Consider the following 13,019-nt stretch of genomic DNA (forward strand, 5'->3'; position numbering starts at 1 on the left):
CACACACCCTCCGTAGCCCCGAGTCAGTCCCTCAGCTGGTTAGGGAGCCGCCACCTCTCCTGGTGGGGACGGGGTAGGTGAGAACCTTGACCGCCAGCTGTGGTCAGGAGAGGGGACGGCGGGGACGGGGCCTGGGCAGAAGGCACCTTCCCAGTGAGCGATGGATGAGGTGGAAGTGGGGAGGCAGGGCGCTGCCGCCCGCAGGCTCAGGCTCCCCACCTGGTAAGAAAGCCGGGCCCAGTGCTTTCCGGGGGCGGCTCTGTTGGGAATGGCCGCGGCTTATACAGGTGTGTCTCCGGGAAGCCCTGGGCCGGGACAGGATCCTGTTTACTCCCCAGTTTCTAGTGACATATTAGAAACGCTTATCTTCAGAAAACCTGGGTAGCTCAGTGGGTGAGCATCTGTCTTTGGCTAAGGTCGTGATCCCAGGGTGGCGGGATCCAGTCCCGCATCCCACATCCAGCTCCCTACAGCCTGCTTCTCCCTCTGCCTGTGTCTCTGCTTCTCTCTGTGTGTCTCTCATGGATAAATAAATAAACTCTTAAAGAAAGAGGGAAAGAAAGAAAGAAGAAAGAAGAAAGAAAGAAATGCTTCGCTGGGTCCCTTCCATGAGTGTAAATGAGGGGCCCCAAGCCAGTGTCCCTTCCTCCACCATAACCCCTTGAAAGGGGTGGAGAGGAGAGAGAAGAGACCCTTTCTCATCACTTCCAGCTGCTACATTCTGACAGATCATTTGATCTCTTTGAACCTGTTTTCTCATCTGTGAAATGGGGCTAATTCCAACCTAACAGCATTGTGGTGAGGCCCCATCTAGCACAGAACATGACAGATCAGAGGTGCCCAGTAGGGTTGGCTTTCTCTTTCTCTCCTCTTGGGAGACAAGACTCACTGGTAAGAAATGATGGAAAACCATATGCTGTTTTGTGGTAAGTTCTGTGCTGACTGAGCGGTGACAGTCGGTATACTGTACCCAGACCGTTCACAGCAGTCAGCGCAGTGATTCCTTACATTAGCCATGAAGTAGACAGGGATACTGTTCCCATGTTCCCGTGAGGAAATTAAAGCTCAGGCACACTGACTTACCCACAGTGACCACCACTGTTTGCAGCAGAGCTGGGATTAGAAACCTAGGTGTCCTGACTTTTTTCGAAGCTTCCACGTCCCCTTCCTCTGCCTCTTCCTCCTCACCCCTTCAAAGCTTGAGGGGTCAAAGCAGAGCTGGAAACGCAGGTAAAATGCTGTTCCCCAGAGCTACTCCTGAGCTTCTGGGGTGGAGACAGCCCAAATTAAGGTGGAAAGGGAGGGGAAGAATTAAGGAGGAAGAGGCGGGGTAGAGGGAAGGGCCGGTAGCCTCAGGGCTTATACTGGGAAAGAGCGGGGCTGGCAGCTTCCCAAAGACTATTTGGGGTCCTGCTAGGAGGAGAATTCAGCCTTCCAGGAGTCTAAGGCCAAGGGAAGGACTAGAGAGCCTGGAAGCCTAGTGGGTTTCCAGTTTCTGGGCATGCTTAAGGGGATTCGTCCTTAAATAGGCATAGAGTGACTTCTGTGCCACAGGTGGCTGCTTCACAAAGTGATTATGTAATGATACAGGTATTAAAATACAGACACTGAACCATCATTTCGTAATTTCTTCACTTGAGAAAGAGAGTGCTGTTACCATTTTACAGTTGGGGAAAAGGAGGCTTCAGGAAGTCAGGTGACTGGGAATGAGAGTGGATATCGTGACCCCTGACCCTGTGCCCTTTTGACATCAAAGGTATACCCCTGGGGTTGCCTGGGTGGCTCAGTTGGTTAAGCATTTGCCTCTGGCTTAGGTCATGAGCGAGATCCTGGGATTGAGCCCTGTGTGTGGGAGGTTTTCTACTCGGAGGGGTGTCTGCTTATGCCTCTCCCTCTGCCCCTCTTCCCCACTTGTGCTCACTTTCTCTTTAATAAATAAATAAAATCTTGTTTGTTTGTTTGTTTGTTTGTTTATAAAGGTATACCTCTGTATTCACTGCGGATGGGGACAGGAGGGGGCTGACCTCTTCCTCTGCCCTCTTTGACCTTCTGTGGGTCTGGCTTTTTGGAGCATCTACTCACAGCTTTTGACTCTGCAGGTGCTGGCTCTCAGAAGGTCTGGAAGAAGTGGGGAGGGTGAAAAAGCACTGAGTCAGGGAATCCTGAGATGTTCCTTGGAAAAAGAGGTGGCATATGTAGGGTCAACCTCTGGCAGGTGGCAGAGTGGAGAGCCACTCTGAGGTCTGAGTTCCTCCAGCTATGAGCCCCAGTGAGGTGGGGGTAGAATTGGTGCTATCTGGGCAGGTATCCATCTTCTAGAAAGAGTATGGGCTGGAGAATCAGGCAAATTTGGATCCAAAAGCCAGTGTCTCCCAGCTCCTGTGTCTGACTTTGGGCAAGTTGCTAAACTTAGGCCCAGTCAGTCCCACTGGTGGAATGGGGGAGGCCACGGACAGTTTTCTGAGAGATGCTGATGAGGACGGATAGAAAGTGCCTGGTGTGCAACCGGCACTCAGTCACTGGTAATTCTCTTGCCCCTGCCGTCCTGGTGCAAACCATCTCCATCTGCCCTGAGCCTGCCTCAGTTTCACTATCAGTGAAGTATATTTGGCCGCCCTCTTCTGCAAGGACCAGGTGAGGATGCTGGGAGAAGTGCAGTGAGAAGTGAATGTACTTGCCCAGGCTGGGGTGCTGACTGGCATGAATGAGCATCTTTTAGCACCTGGACGTGTCCAGACTCCATCAGTCATGTTGGCAGCTGAATCGGCCCTTAATGAAGTTGAGTGGGACAGTCTGCCCTAGGTCATAGCCCTCAGGAACCCTGTGCTTATACTTGCTTCCTTTCTACCTGCTTCTCTTAACAGGCTTCCGAGCACCACCCCCAAAAGGCCCCCATCCAATGAAGTAGAAGTGGGTTCCTCGAAGGCTGGCCCAGGTGTCTGTACCAGCAGGATGCTTATTAATGATGCAGATTCCAGGTCCCTACCTCACACCCACTGAGTCAGGTATGTGCGCGAAGACTCAGGATGCATCTTAACCAGCACCCCTGGATTATCTTTATGCACAATTATTTTTATAAGAATTGCTGGGTTAGAGGGTGCCAAGGTTTAATAATTCTCAACTCATCTTGCTGCCTCCACACTGTTCAATGAACAATGTACGACACCCAGGGAGGGGGTGGGTGTTGGAATTTCTAGAGTGCTTTGGCAAAGATCCCCACATGTCGCTTTGGGCATTGAGACTTCTTTCCTGGCTGAGAATGAACAGTTAAAGCCTTTCCTTTCAGTAGGTGACAGGCATTTCACAGGAAATGACTCTGCACTTGGCTAGATGTCCTTGGTTGGCATCTCTGGCTGGTGTCCAAGTGCCCTGGGAGGAGGGCGCTCCCCCCCTCCTGGGCTCTGGCCTAACATGTACCCCCAATTTCCACTATTCCTTGATTACTGGAGGAGCTCTTAGCATGTTGTGCTGAAAGAACCTTCTCTGTATTCGTAGGAATGTCTTACCCAAAGGAGGGCCTGAGGGACAAATTCTAAGCCCTGTGGCTGGTTGATGGAGAGGCCTTTCAGGGTCTCTTGAAAATCCATACATTTACAAGTACTTATTCAGCACCTAGGCTGTGACAGGCTCTGTTGCGTTCTGCAGGGGGCCTGGTGATGAAGTCCCCTTTGTCTTTAGATTCCGGTGATGGAGGGCAGATCAGGAAGGGACCTGGGAGCCTTCCACTCTGGCCAATGGCTGCCTCCTCCTTGCTCCACACGGTGGCCTCAGCATGGAGAGCATGGTGGAGTGCTGAGGAAGCAAGTCACCGCAAGCGTTTGCAGTGGAGCCTGTGGCTGCTGAGGGCAAACTTGATGTGATAATTTATTATGCACATTCTCATAAACAGATTACACTCGTCACAGTACATTTACAACCATTAGGTCTATCAGTGGGGAAAAGTTAACACTTACCTGATGATGTTTTGCAGATGTCAAATGTTCTTGGAGCTGCCATCATGGGCTAAATGGCTTAGAGATGCTCGTCGTCTTCCCCTTCTGGGACACCTGTTCAGTGGTGTGTGGACCACAGACGTGTGAGCCCCTCACTCGCCCCTCTCGATTCCTATGTGAGGAAACAGGCCTGTGGAGATGGAGAACCTGGCCCAAGGTCACACAAGGTAGAGCCAGACTCATACCCAGGGGTTTGGGTAGAAGGACCACAGCCCTGTCTCCCTCATGCAGGGTGTGGTCTGTGCTGCTGGACAGGAAAGAGACCCCGGTGAGAAGCTCATCTGCTAGGAGGGGGCTTGCCTGGGATCAGGCTGCCTCTGGCTGGAGATCAGATGCCAGCAAAAGATAATGCTGAATCTTAAGGGAAGCTCCAGAAATGACCTGCTGGAGGACAAGAGTGTAGCCTGAGGCTAGGGTGACAGCACAGAGGAGGCAGTGGCCCCACCACCCTGCCTTCAGAGACCTACGGGCCCCTGGAGCCAAGGGTCTTGTCTCAGTGTCTCTGGGACTGGGGTGGTCATGTCAGCATTATGGGAGGTTAGAATGGGCAGGAGCTCTAACTGGCAATTTTTGTTCATTTGTTTTGTTTTAAAGATTTTATTTATTCATTAGAGACACACACAGAGAGAGAGAGGCATAGACCCAGACAGAGGGAGAAGCAGGCTCCCTGCAGGGAGCCCGATGTGGGACTCCATCCCAGGTCCCATGCCCTGGGACCAGGGCACCCAGAATCATGCCCTGAGCCAAAGGCAAACGCTAAACCACTGAACCACCCAGGTGCCCCTAACTGGCAATTTTGAAATCCAGGTCAATAGCCACAAATGTTCCCTCAAACAGCTTTATATTAATGATGCAATTCAGAAAGCACAGCGCAAATAGTGGCTTCCAATTTTAACTCATTCTACTTTTAATGTTCAGGTAACTCATTCTACTTTTTAAAATTTATGAAATATTTCTTTTTAAAAAAATTTTTAAAGATTTTATTTATTTATTCATAGAGACACACACACACACACACACAGAGAGAGAGAGAGGCAGAGACACAGGCAGAGGGAGAAGCAGGCTCCATGCAGGGAGCCCGACGTGGGACTCGATTCCGGGTCTCCAGGATCACACCCCGGGCTGCAAGCGGTGCTAAACCACTAAGCCACCAGGGTTGCCCTAAAATTTATGAAATATTTCAATCATACAAAAAAGGCCCAGAGTTTAATGTAAAGATTGCCTGAACCCATAAGCCAGACTTCAAATAAAACATAACAGGCTCCTCAAAAAGCTAAATATAGAATTATCACAATTAAAAAAAATTACAAGGGGGATCCCTGGGTGGCGCAGTGGTTTGGCGCCTGCCTTTGGCCCAGGGCGCGATCCTGGAGACCTGGGATCGAGTCCCACGTCGGGCTCCCGGTGCATGGAGCCTGCTTCTCCCTCTGCCTGTGTCTCTGCCTCTCTCTCTCTCACTGTGTGCCTATCATAAATTAAAAAAAAAAAAAAAAAAAATTACAGGGCAGCCCAGGTGGCTCAGCGGTTTAGCGCTGCCTTCAGCCCAGGGTGCGATCCTAGAGACCCGGGATCGAGTCCCGTATTGGGCTCCCTGCATGGAGCCTGCTTCTCCTGCTGTGTCTCTGCCTCTCTCTCTGTGTCTCTCATAAATAAATAAAATCTAAAAAAAAAAAAAAAATTGCAGATGCATTTAAAATGCCCCAATATTTCTCCTCCATCCTATTGCCCTCCCCAGGGGATGTCACGTCTTGGAATTTTAAAAAAAGATTTTATTTATTTTTTCATGAGAGACCCAGAGAGAGGCAGAGACACAGGCAGAGGGAGAAGCAGCTCCCCACAGGGAGCCCGATGTGGGACTCAAACCCCAGGACCACGGGATCATGCCCTGAGCTGAAGGCAGACACTCAACCGCTGAGCCACCCAGGCGTCCCCACATCTTGATTTTTTTAAAAAAGATTTTTAAAATTTATTTATTCAGAGGGAGAGAGAGAAAGAGAGAGAGAGAGGCAGAGACACAGGCAGAGGGAGAAGCAGGCTCCATGCAGGGAGCCCGATGTGGGACTTGATCCCAGGACTCCAAGATCACACCCTGGGCCAAAGGCAGGCGCTAAACCCCTGAACCACCCAGGGATCCCTGATATTGTTTTTTAAATAAGATTTTATTTATTTATTTGGGAGAGAGCACAAGCAAAGGTAGTTACAGAGGGAGAGGGAGAAGCAGGCTCCCCCCTGAATAGAGAGCCCGATGTGGGACTGGATCCCAGGACCCCAAGATCCTGACCTGAGCCAAAGGCAGATGCTTAACAGATTGAGCCACTCAGGCGCCCCTCTATTGATATTCTGATGCACTAAAAACCTTTTCATCTCAGAAGTATGGTTAAATTAAAAAAGAGGAGGCATAAACAGTATATAAAATGATGCATACACACATGGATATTTTCATATCTTTCAGATACCTCTGGGACTCTTGGTTTCAGCTCAGGTCATGAGCTAAGGGTTGTGGGATAGAGCCCCGCATTGGGCTTCACACTCAGCATGGAGTCTGCTGGTCCCTCTTCCTCTGCTCCTCCCTGTGCTCTTGTTCTCTCTCTCTCTCTCTCTCTCTCTCAGGTAAATAAATAAATAAATAAATAAATTTTAAAAATCTTTAAAAAAATAAAATAGTTCATCTGGGAAGGGAATTGGGGGATAGGGAGACATTTTTCTGCTCTGTGCACTTTTACTACATACATGTATTACCAACTCAAAAAAAAAAATCAGCCTGGAATAGATGAATTGAGAGAGATAGAAAGTATATAGAAGTTACCAGAGGCTTGGGGGGCGGTGGTTATTATTTAATGATTATGGAGTTTCTCTTTGGGAAGATGAAAAAGTTCTAGAAATAGCAGTGATTCTTGCACAACGTTGTGAAAGTACTTAGCCCACTGATCATACTCTTAAAAATGGTGAACATGTGGGTTTTATGTTATGTATATTTTACCACAATAAAAAAGTAGGAAAAAAATAAGCCCACAACGTAAACACGTTTTTAATTGCACCATTAAAAAATAATAATGATGGGGCAGCCCTGGTGGCCCAGTGGTTTGGCGCTGCCTTTGGCCCGGGGCATGATCCTTGGGACCCGGGATCGGGTCCCACATTGGGCTCCCTGCGTGGAGCCTGTTTCTCCCTCTGCCTGTGTCTCTGCCTCTCTCTCTCTCTCTCTCTCTCTGTGTGTTTCTCATGAATAAATAAATAAAATCTTTTTTAAAAAATTAAAAATAAAAATAAAATAATGCTGAGAGAGTAGGTCTTCTGTAAGTAGGCTCCAACATGGGGCTTCAACCCACGACCCTGAGCTCATGACCTGAGCTGAGATCAAGAGTCAGATACTTAACTGACTGAGCCACCGAGGCACCCCAAGAGAATATCTTAAAAGTTCTCACCATGAAGGGCAGCCCAGGTGGCCCAGCGGTTTAGTGATGCCTTCAGCCCAGGGCTGATCCTGGAGACCAGAGATCAAGTCCCACGTCAGGCTCCCTGCATGGAGCCTGCTTCTCCCTCTACCTGTGTCTCTGCCTCTCTCTCTGTGTGTGTCTCTCCCAAATAAATAAATAAAATCTTAAAAAAAAAAGTTCTCACCATGAGACAAAAAATGAGGGGTGCCTGGGTGGCTCAGTGGTTGAGAGTCTGCCTTCAGCTCAGGCTGTGATACTGGGGTCCTGGGATCGAGTTCTGCGTTGGGCTCCCCGCAGGGAGCCTGCTTCTCCCTCTGGCTCTGTGTCTGCCTCTCTCTCTCTCTGTGTCTCTCATGAATAAATAAATAAAATCTTTAAACAAAATAAATAAAAAGAAAATGAGACAAGAAATGATAACTATGTGTGGTGATGGATGTTAACTAGACTATGTTGATCGTCTTGCAATATACACTAATATTGAATCATGATGTTGTATACCTACATGAATATATGTCAATTATACCTCAATAAAAAATTATAATTGTTTAAACAGTCACTGTCTGTATTTCCAGCCCCCAGGGCAAGTCCTAAACCTGGATCCAGGGCTGGAATGGTGGGATTCAGGAGAAGCACGGGGATCCACCAAGGCAGGAATCCCCACGGGAGGGCGCTGTGACTTCCCAGGTCCTCCACTGGGCTGAGGCGGCTGCTCCAGAGGCCTCCCCTTGGCTGAGCACTGCCTACCTCCCAGCGGGACTCCTGTCCACAATGACCCAACCGACCGACCGACCGACGGACCGGAGCCCTGGGTGCCCAGGCATCTCTGAGCTTCCCTAGCTCCACGTTTCCTCCCACTGCTGGCTTCCCTCTCAGCCCTGTCCCTAGGGCTCAGAGATTCTTGCTCCTCTGTAGGTAAGACTTCTGAAGACCTGGGCCTTCCCCACCATTTCAGCACCCTCCTCCATCCCTGGCAGTGGAGTCTCCCCAAATCCCTCTGAGGCTCCTCCCAGCACATCCCCCGCATCCCAGGCCCTGTCAACACCCACACTATCCATGCCATTCCAGGGGCTCCCGACGCCTTGGCGGCCAACACAACAGATCCCGGCCTGGACACCTCAACCGCCAACCACCTTCCTGGTAGCTTCATTTCAGTCACCATCCCCCATGGTCATACCTTGGGCCCTGCTATGTTCCTAAACCACATCTGTGAGCCCAGACAGGGTGCAGGGATCAGGCACCAGATGTGGGAGTGCCTGGCTCACAGTCCAGAGGTGCTTCCTTCATGGCCCTCTGCTGCTATGGACCACTCTGTCACCCAATAGGCCATGCATCTCCACCTGCCCAGGCTTCTGGGGTCCCAAGGTCTGAAGAACAGTTTGAAAACCATTACCCCTGTGAAACCCCAAAGCGGAGCTAAGCAGGCCCTGAAACTGGCATTCCTCAGGCTCTGTTGCTTATGAGCCAGCTTCTCAACTGAGACCTGCATTATTTACTTTATAGTTTTCTTTACAAATCAACTTGTTTTATTTTTTTTTTAAAGATCTTATTTATTTATTCATGAGGGACACAGAGAGAGAGGCAGAGACATAGGCATAAGGAGAAGCAGGCTTCCTGCAGGGAGCCTGATGTGGGACTCGATCCCAAGACCCCAGGATCATGCCCTGGGCCAAAGGGCTCAACCACTGAGCCACCCAGGTGTCCCAAATCAACTTGCCTTAAAGCTGCTTTAAATATCCAGCTTAGCTTTGTCCTAACAATAGCACCTGTGACAGAAATCGATGTGTCAGTTATATTTCTCTACCGCACACTGACATAAACATGTAGTTATTACAATGAAATATTTTTCATTAAGTACATGAGGGTGAGTCAGTTGCCCAAGGTCTCACCAACTGAAATGAGACAGAAGCCACATTTGAGCCCAGGCAGTTTGGCTCCAGAATCTGTGCTCTTAACCATCCCCTGTCCCGATGTGTTCAGCCCCATCACCCTGGCTGTGACAGCGACTGTCCCCCAACTTCCACGGACAATCCAAGTTTGCCACACATATTTAAGCTGAAGATAACAGAGCACAGCTCTTTGCAAGTGTGTTAGGGGGTCTGGAGCCTGGCTGGGGTTTGCTTACTGTCCCCCACGGTGATGGTCAATCCCAGGTCAATCCCCTGCCTGCATGGGACAACCGCTCTGGGGCCCAGGCTCCTGCAGGGTAGGCCTCAGGGCTCGCCCCCAGCTCTTCGGAGGACCCAGGGTCGGTGTGGGGGAGTGGGGTTAGCAGCAGCAGCCCTGCCTCCCTTGCCCCACTTGCTGGGTCCCCGAAACCCAAGGCTGAGAACGAGTTAGCCTCGTGAAGGCGGTGGAAGAGCGAGAAGGGGTCCTTGCAGGGGGCACAGCCCGCACTAAAGGCCATGTGGGAAGGTGTGGCTGCTGGCAGAACTGTTTCTGGTTGAGTTGGCTGGAGCGTGTGGTGTGCAGGGGCCCAGGGGATGGGGTGGGGGGGGGCCTGAGGCCCAGCTGTCACCCCCCCCTTGCCCCCATGCTGCCTGCCTTCTGGGCGAGTGTGTGGAGCACTTGGTGGCATCTGTACTTAGAGTCAAAGAGTTAGGGACAGTGAAGGGCTCCTCCAACTCCTTGGGCACCTCTCCTGCTGCTCAGGCCGGTGCCCAGACAGCCGCTGGCGGGGCTGCCTCTGCCATCACCCCTCCCTGAGCAGCCAGCCCCTCGGTGCCCTCCGCGCCAGCACAGGTGTTCTTCCCACCATGTCCCCTTGTGGCCACGTCCTTGACATGTTACAGGGCTTGTCACACATCTGGTGATTTTAGTTTAAGAGTCTGTCTCCCCAACAGGGTCAAATTTCTTGAGGACCTGGAGGGAACCGCTCCATCTCTGTGGCCCTTGAGATGTGGGGTGTTACTTCAGGTGACTTTGGACCGCCCAGGAGGTCCTCGGGACTCACCCTCAGAGAGGCCTGGAGCTGGAGTGGGGCCTGGGAATCACCCACGTTCCCAGGGTTCTGCAGTCAGGGGCAGGCAGGGTCCACAAGCATGGCACATCTTGGCTAACATGGAAACCGAGGTCCCGAGAGGTGCCCCAACCTGTCCAAGGTCATCCAGTAATTTTGAGGCAGGGACAGGGCTTGAGGCTCCCTACCTCCCTCTGCTCTGAGGGGCAGAAAGGGTGGTCGTCCCCTCTCCTGCCATCTGGGATCCTCTAGAAGCAACTTTAGGTTCAAGGCTTAAAGCCCACTCAGTAAGCCAGTGGGGGTTTCCTGGGGCTCCTCCCTTGGCCCTGCCTGGGTTCTGGTGGCCCTGGTGGTGACTCTACCTTGACACCTCCCCTTACCCCCCAGGGCCATGGCAGAGGGTATTCAGTCTTGAGGAGGAATCCATTTCATTTCCTTCGTCCAATCCTCCCCTGAACAGAAGCATGGGCTTGCCTCAGGGCATTTGTACTAGCCTGCTCCTTTTCTCTTTCCCTCCCTCCCTCCCTTCTTTCTTTTCTTTTTAAAATATTTTATTTATTTGAGAGAGAAACAAAGAGATAGGGAGAGCGCACCATGAGCAGGGGGCAGGGGCAGAGGGAGAAGCAGATGCCCTGCGAGTGAGAGCCCCCAGACGGGACCCAATCCAGGACCCCGAGATCATGACCTGAGCCTAAATTAGTTGCTTAAGCCACTGAGCCACCCAGGCGGCCCCAGTCAGCTTCTTTTCTAAAATATTCTTACACCAAATCACTTGATGGGTGCCTCATTCTCACCTTTTAGATCTCTGTTCCAGACCCTCTTCTAGAGAGGCCTGACAACCCCACCGAAGCCAAGGGTGCTCATTGTTTACTGTCCAGGGGCTCCCTTGGGGCAGGGATCTAGCTCAGGGCCTGGCCCCTGCTGGTGGAGCTCCGTTCACAGGAGTTGAAGGGGAGGGATCTGAGCAAAACAGCACCCCAGGCCTAGCTCTGGCTGTGGGTGAGACCCCGGGGTTACTGGCAGGGCAGCTTGGGTGGAAGGAGGCCGGAAGGCCAGCCCAGGCCCTGCCAGCCAGCCCAGCTCCTCCCGCCTGTGAACGTGCTCCCACTCTGGGCGGGTGGCCTTGGAGACAGAAGCATTTAGAGGGAGGAGAGAGGGAAAGCACAGGTCATCCATCAGCAGGGAGACGTGGAGAGCCTGGTAAATCAGGGAGGCTGTCTGAGGCCCCTTTGGCAACTGTCTGCCAGCGCTCAGTGCGTCTGGGAGCCCGGGGAGGGGGTGAGGCTGAGGGGCCGCTGCAGTGCAGCTGCTCCCATGGGGACTGAGAGCAGCCAAGGTAACCCCAGGGCCACCCTGGTTGAGGAGGGAGGACCGAGGTGATGCTCAGGGCTCTGCCCCCCTCCTGTGCGCTTCAGTCTGTGGTCCCAGAAGAGTCTCATTACCCTCTACAACCCTCACCCCAGCCCGCAGGCAAGCCATTATCTTGTTTTAACTATTTTGAATTTCAACAAATAAGAGTATAGAGATTAACATAACAAACCCCAAAACATTCTCAACAAAATGAACCCTTTCATGTTTGTTTGTTTGTTTGTTTGTTTGTTGAGGGTTTCAACTTAAAAAGAAAAAAAGTGCTTGAAAATTGCCTGGAGCACCGATGCATAATCACATTTCCACCCCGAAGTCCTGAAATAAGGAAGTGACTTCTGGACGCCAAGCCTCCAGCAAGGGTCCTTCAGTCACGCTTCTCAGCTTCTCCTGCCCCCTTGTGCTCTGGTTCTGTGACACCATGGCCTGGATTTCCCAGTTTTAAAAATGTCCATATTGTGAAATACCACAGATAAAACTTTCCCTTCCTGGGTCTCATGGCCAACCCCCTCTCCCGCGAGTGAACATAATGATGCAGCTGATGTGGGTCCCCTCGGGGCAGCCTTCAAGATTTTTACTATGGGTATTTGTATAACAGCAGTATTGTTTTATCCAGTTTAGAACTGTCCATAAATGGCACAATACTGCATGCATTATTCTGCAACTCAGCTCTGAATGCCTTATTAAAAAAACAGCTTTAATTGAGGCATAATTTATATGCTATAAAACTCAACCGTTTTGTGTACGCGATAATGATTTTTAGTAAATTTACATGGTTGTGTAACTATCCGCACAATCCAATTTTAGAACTGTTTCATCCCTCCTGAAAAGTCTAAATAGTTTTTTGTTTTCTCTTTTTCTCTAAATGCTTCTCAACACACATTTTACTGGCTGCCGTTATAAAGCTTCCACTGTGTGCCAAGCACTGTTCACACAGTATATCACTCACTGAGCCCTGACAGCCCCTGTGTCAGGGAGGGTCTCTTAGAGACCGGGACACGGGGCACAGAGAGGGCGAGAAACCACCCGAGCTCACACTGCAAGAAACCTGCAGGACAGGCTGTGAATGCGGCCTCCTGAGCCCAGAGCCTGCAATGCAACAGTCCCATGTGTGCCTGCTCCGGCGTCCGAGAGCCCGCGTTGGCCTGTGGTGCAGTCTGTCAAGCAAACACCCTCAGAAGGGACTCTGAGGCTTTGGATGGAAACTGGCCGAGCTGGCATTCAGACCCATGGCCCTGTGACTTCCAGGTCCCCTGGCCCTCTTCTAGT

This window comes from Canis aureus, chromosome 16, assembly GCF_053574225.1.
Source record: "Canis aureus isolate CA01 chromosome 16, VMU_Caureus_v.1.0, whole genome shotgun sequence".
NCBI classification, from domain to species: Eukaryota; Metazoa; Chordata; class Mammalia; order Carnivora; family Canidae; genus Canis; species Canis aureus.